The following is a 6,557-nucleotide window of genomic DNA, read 5'->3' as shown; positions in this document are numbered from 1 at the left end:
TAATAGAGTAGAACAAAGCCCCGAAATGCTGAACTGAGAAGTTGTATAACAACCAGACTTCACCCGGTGTACGGAGATGTGCTTTCTGCAGAGATGAATCTTCCTAAGCACCTAAATCCAGTTTCATCTGAGAGTTAGATCAGCAGATCCAGATGTATAGATTGTTTAATGCTACAGTATTGGCTTCAGACTGAAGGGGCCAGAGAAGGCGTCTGGTGGGCCACAATTGCAGTGTGACTTAAAGATGAATCAGAGAAATGGCAGTACCAAGAAAAGTGAGATGAGAGAAAGTTGTTTCACCTGTTTCTCAAGGATCTTCAAATTAACAAATGTGAGCATGACTACTTAACAGAGCTGGCACACCATGGAGGCAATGAATTGAGCATTCAGAAATTGTCGCTCAAAGATGGGCACCATTTTCCATGCACACTTCAAGATAACCTGAAGGGAAAAAGATGTACATGTTTTTGGGACCCGCGCAGGTTGGACATTTATTGAATGGGATGCCCAGCTGTTAGGCAGAATTGCATGCAGTTTCCTCTGGGACCACCACATACAATTAGGACTACAGGTGTAAGCAAAAACCAACCTTTGGTATATGTCTGTACCACACAGTTTTGTGGTAGCGAGTTGAGCAGCCAGGCTTATCTGAAGAGGGAATGTGAGCAGTACAAGAAGTAACAGAGGTATTACAATCACAGTGGTTCAAGTAGACGCTTACACTAAAGGTTTCTTGGTAAAACACTTATACATTTATTACACAATCATTTAGAAAACATTCACTAGAAGGAGGCAACTTAATATTATACACAAATATACTTCAACACAAAACCGATACGTTTCTGAACAATTTAAACTCCCCTGAAATAGGAGCCAAAGGGCATTTCAGTCACTTTAAATGGGAAGGCAAAGGCACAAGTTAATAGAATAGATCACAAATACATTCTTAGGCAGTTCAAATAGTTATAGTTCACTAGAGAACTCGATTCAGTTCGACAGGCATAGGCCAAAGTCAATGGCCTAGTGTATTGGATAGGAAAGAGCAGTTCTTGAAATAAACGGTAAAGTCTTTGCCAAAGTTCTCAAAAGTAGTTTGTATGAAAATTAATCATATGTTGGGTTACAAGCTGATTAGGCCTGTAAATTGGGAAGGTTCCATGAACTTTCACCACGAGAGAAGCGTTCTCTCAATTGGGTTGGCACAGTACCTCAATATGAAGCAAAAGATGCAGCTGAAGTCGTTGGTTCCTGGCAGTTCCTGCAGATCTCACTGTTCCTGAGCATCAGTCGTGGGGACAAGAGGGAGGACATCGGGGGACTCCTGCACTGCACGAGATCGTCGGAAAACGCTGACTAAATGGAGTCACTTCAGTTCGAGTAGCTGTTCTTCAAGCAGACAAGCTGGTGTCCTTCCCCCTGGTTAATCCTAACCAGCTTCGAGAATGGTATCCAGGGGGCTTACGAGTTGATTGGTCCCACCACTCAAAGGACAAAGTCGTCCTTGAAAGGGCTTCTCTGTCGAGATGAACTTGGAAATTCGGACCTGCAGCAGGGCTTCACCGGGCAAACCAACGGTCCAGGAGTTGCAGCAGCCGTCCTCTTCCAGCTCGTCTTCGGTTCTTTCTTTCCAGTGGTCAACTCTCTTTCCAGTCCAGGAGACTCCCCTTTTAAACAGTTTTCTCCCATTCATTCCAGCCTAGCTGCCACTCACCCAGCAGGGTGGCTGTCCTTGCCGCACAGTCAGCCAGCCAATCACGACAGAGTGCATTTGGGTCTGCTAAGAGACTAAGCCCTGGGAGTTTTGGGCAACTCCCTCACTTCCTGGCCACCCCAGACGCCAGAGGAGGACTTCAGTCCTGAATCCCGCCAAAGGCATTGAAACAAAGGGACCAAACCTAGTTTGGCACACAGTGACAAACACTAGAAGGACTTTTCCAAAAAGAAATGGCAAAAAAAGAAGATCGGGACCCGTTTAAACAAAGGGGCTTAAGGCGCCATCTTGAAAAACATGGCTCCCGCGATTTTTAGCTACCGTTGTTCGCGGTTGGGAAAAATCATGGTAGTTTGTTCTAACACCACTGCCACCAGCCATTTCGATAGAAAAGGGTAGCATTTGACTGCTACATGAGTTTCTAGACACAGGGGATAGTAGGTAACCCCTGCAGCACTCGATAGGAAGATAGTGTGTGATAGGTCTAGGAATTTAAAAAGACTAGTAAAGTCAATTTAACCTTACATTCTCTGGGAAACAGTAGTTTATCCCAGAAAAGGTATTACAACCTTTGGGAAGTCTAAAAAGACATCCCTGTGTCACTGCACTGAGGGTGCTGTGTAACACACATGAAAAGATGCCTATGGAGTTATCTTAAAACTCCATAGTCAAAGAACACAAGAGTAAAACATACATCAAAATACATGAAAGAGTGAGAAAAAAAGGCTCACACTCTTTCTAGGTAAAAAAAATCAAGTCCTCAAAATCATGCAAAGTTGCTGGGGGGACTCCAAGGTGAAGGGAATTAGCACATTTATGATAATTCTCCCTAACAGCAGCAACTTGTGCAACCATCATACCCAGAGAACTCCAAACAAGGTCTGGAACATGTCACTTATGGAACAGAATTAATCCTATCCACTGGGACATACAATGTTTTTGAGGCATAGGTGTGTAATTTGCTGTTAAATTAGTGACTTGTTCAGATGGCTCTTCTGATTTCCCTTGGCCTCGTAGAGTCCACAAATGGAGGCATTACCTAAGTGAACACCACTGTGTGACTTTTAACATGATGTGACAGAGTGCATAAGGGAGGGAAGAGTAGAGTGAACTGGGACATGTTGAAGTGCTTCCTGCAGACCACACAGGACCCCGGCTTAAAGGTACCAGATTTTGTATATCCTTTGTGAAACAATAGATTTATGATACACGTAATACCTTCCCCCAACGTACTGTATTTTCATTTTCGAACAAAAATAAGTTGGGTAAAAATAACAATTAGATTTAGATACAACTTTAAAAGAGAAATAGTATAATTCTTTGCTCCCATTTGTTTTAATGAGAGCAAATTGAAGTTGTTTTACAGCTGAAAACAATATCTCATCTAGTGTACAGTGTTTAGCTTTTACAGCCACATCTCCACAATATTTTCTTATTGTGAATTAGTTTACATTTAAACTTTTAACACAATTCCACAATTAGAATTAAAAAAGCCACGTTTGTTAAAAACTAAATTGAGCGTCAACATCTTTCCTCCAGTTCATTCAGTTTTTGATCCAATCAATTGTTTTCCGCCGCCTCTATTCCTTTCATCACTTCTTCTAGGAAGTTTATTCTGGCGCACGTTAATCCTATTTTGTTTCCTGTAAGACATTTTTTCCACCAATCTTCGGCGGATTACGTGCTTTCGATATTTACGTATTTCCCCAGAAATAATGTTCTTCTTTCCGTTAGTGCTTTACACTCAATCATTAGATGTTTTACCGACTCTTTATAGTTTTTGTCTCTACACATTCTCCAGACTCCATTTCCTGTTCCTCTTTTTCTGGTTTGCCACAGATATTCATTTGTTTGATAAATATTTAGTCTGATTCGCAATAATTGATCTCTATGAAATTTGCTTGGGAACTGTTGAAGGTATTTTGGTATTTCGTTCAATTTTCCATGATCATTAGCTGTATCCACGATTGTTTGTATTTCTCCTTTTCTTCATGTGTATTACCCAGTCTAGACATTTTAATTTTTCTTTCACTTTGTCTGGATTTGTAGTTAAAACCTCCATTGAGGAGTTTAGAATGTCTAGATGTTTCACACATTTTTGTTTCCATTCACTCAGTAGTACGGACCCTTTTCCTTTTCCTTCAATCTTCAAGAACGTATAGGGCAGAGCTTGATTTTCTTCCATCGTTTTCCTCAATAAATTCAAGCATTTCCATATTATCAGAGTGGAGAGACTGTAGCCCCAGTTCCTTTCATATTAACGATATCGGCAAGTTGTTTGGTCATTTCAGAACCTTTCTCCAAAATGTACTTTCAAGTTTTGGCCAGATATCCTGGTCTATGTTAAACATTCCTTCACCACCATAAGTTAAGCAAGGTCTTACTTTTTGTTGGTAGAAACTTCTTAAGGGTATCATTGTATACTTTCCATATCGAGAGAGTAAGATGGCTCCTTGCGCTGCGAGGGAAGAAACTTTCTTTACCAATTCGGCCACCCATGGTATTTCTGATCAAGTGATATTAAACTGGACTTCGAGATATTTTATCAACTCTACTGATTCGAGCCCTATGCCTCCCAACCTCCATATGAATCTATTTAGTTTTTTGACTCTTTCGTTCCAATTTCAAGAATCCTTGTTTTGTCACCGTTGATCTTTAGATCATTTTGTTTCATATATTCGTAATTGTTATCTAGACTCCTTTGTAGGCCGTTCTCCGTTTGATCCATTACCACAAGGTCATCTGCGTAGACCACTGCCATTATTTTGGTGTTGTTTATTATTGGTGGGTTTTGATTGTCGTCCTTTGTCATTACTGGTAGATCTGCTATGCATAGCTTGAAAAGGGTGGCCGCAAGTGGGCAGCCCTGTTATACACCCTTTTTTGATTATATTTCTTTTGATAAGTTACCATCTTTGTCCAACAGCACCTTTATTCTTGTTTTTCGATGAAAGGCAATGATCATAGATAACAAGTGTACCGGACTCCATTTATACAGTTTTTCCCACAGTTTTCTTCTGTTCACACTATCGAATGCTTCTTTTAAATTGATAAATGCGATATATAGCTTTGTTTTTGTTCTTATTGCTTCGAGTTTTACTAATGAAGGAATTAACAAGTTCAATTCTGTTTAAGTAAACTTTTTGCTGCCCAGGCTGATAATTGTTCTTGCAAGTGAGACGCTAGAATTTTACTGGTAACGTCTAATAAGGCAATCAGCGTATAATCTGCAGGCTCAGTTCTGAGACCTTTTTTGTAGATTGGAATTATTAATACCAGTGTCCATGAGTCTGGTAGTTTTTTGGTTTCTGCAATATGGTCATAGAGTATCTCTAGGAATCCTGTCCATTCTTTTGGATTGCGTTTTAAGATGATATTTGAAAGTCAATCGGGTCCTATTGCAGCTGAATTTTACATTTTTTGTATTCTTTTATGAATGTAATGTTCTTTCAAATCGTTTTCCCAGCTTATTTCTTTCCACAAGTTTTCTGCTTCCTGGACTTCGTTGTTTGTACCAAAAACTTTGGAAAAGTATTCTGTCCATTTTGTTTCCAGAATTACATTATCTAGCCGACTTTGCTGGTTAAGCGTTAAGTTGTTAATTTCCTAAGTTTGTTTAGTGGATTTGTCTTTTAATGCCAGTAGCATACTCTCTTCCCTGCTCTTGAGCTCTTTTTTTCTTAAAACTTGTCATCCAGTTCTTATATTGTTGTTTCAGGCGTCTCGTTTCAATTATCCTTTCACTCTCTGTTCGATCTCTCGTGTCCCTAGTCCATTTCTTTAATTCTCTACAAAAGGCTTTCCTTTTTTTCTACCAGTGTCTTGCTGTATTGGTGTATGGGGAGCAATAACGTTTGTTTCAGCCCAGTTCTGATTTTGCGATAATCAGCTAGTAGTGGTTTATAGTTCTCCATCAGGTTGTTTTTCTGTGTTTTTTCAAGAAATGTTTGTTTTAATTGTTCCACATCTTGTTTCTTGAATCTTAGGCGATTACAACCTGAATTTATTTTGAACCTAGGTAGTATTATTGGTTCCAGTTTTGGTCCCTTCCCATGTTAATTGCACTGGTTTGTGATCACTATATGAGGTCTCCAGTACTTTTAACTGTTGAACATTGTATAGATGATCTCTTGAGACATATATATAGTCTAATGTTGACATACAGATGCCATTTGTCCAATTCGTCTTTCCTGGGATATCTCCTACTGTTTGACCATTTAGTAGGTATATGTTTCGTGATAACATTAAATTTACCCACAGTTCTTCCTTTGACAACAAATAATGTTGTTTGTCCCCATCATTGGTTTTCGGAATGCCTTGTTGCGTCAGGCACTTGATATTCAGATCTCCACAGACCAGAATCATTGGATTAAGCATTACTGTTTGCGCCCTGTCTATTATGTCTCCTATACATTTTAGAAAATCAGATGTTTTAATTTTCGTCGCATTCCAGTACAGATTTACGGTTAATATGTTACTTGTGCCATCTATTTCTGTATCCAATGTTTTAAGAAGCAACCATTGAATGTATCGATTTGGATTTCCGCTATTTGTCACTTCCCAGTTACTATTGTTTTTGATCATTATCAGTAGATCTGCATATGGTCTACCATTCTGTCCTTTTCCCGCTGAGTTGATTCTAGTATCATATCCATCACACACTGGACAGGCCTGCAGCCATGTCTCTTGAAGACAAATGATTTCCGCTTTCTTTAGGCGGTCAAGATTTCGATTAAAGAGATGATAAAACCTCTCGTGTTCCATGTTATTAGTGGGTAACTCTGTGGGTCTATCTTCTTTCCATCCTATTGATTTTTGTCTCCTGATAGTGTCCTTGCTAACCATG

This window comes from Ambystoma mexicanum, chromosome 5q (assembly GCF_040938575.1).
Source record: "Ambystoma mexicanum isolate Mex_15411 chromosome 5q, UKY_AmexF1_1, whole genome shotgun sequence".
Classification (NCBI taxonomy): domain Eukaryota; kingdom Metazoa; phylum Chordata; class Amphibia; order Caudata; family Ambystomatidae; genus Ambystoma; species Ambystoma mexicanum.
The sequence above is the reverse complement of the archived record's forward strand: the minus strand, read 5'-3'. Positions refer to the sequence as shown.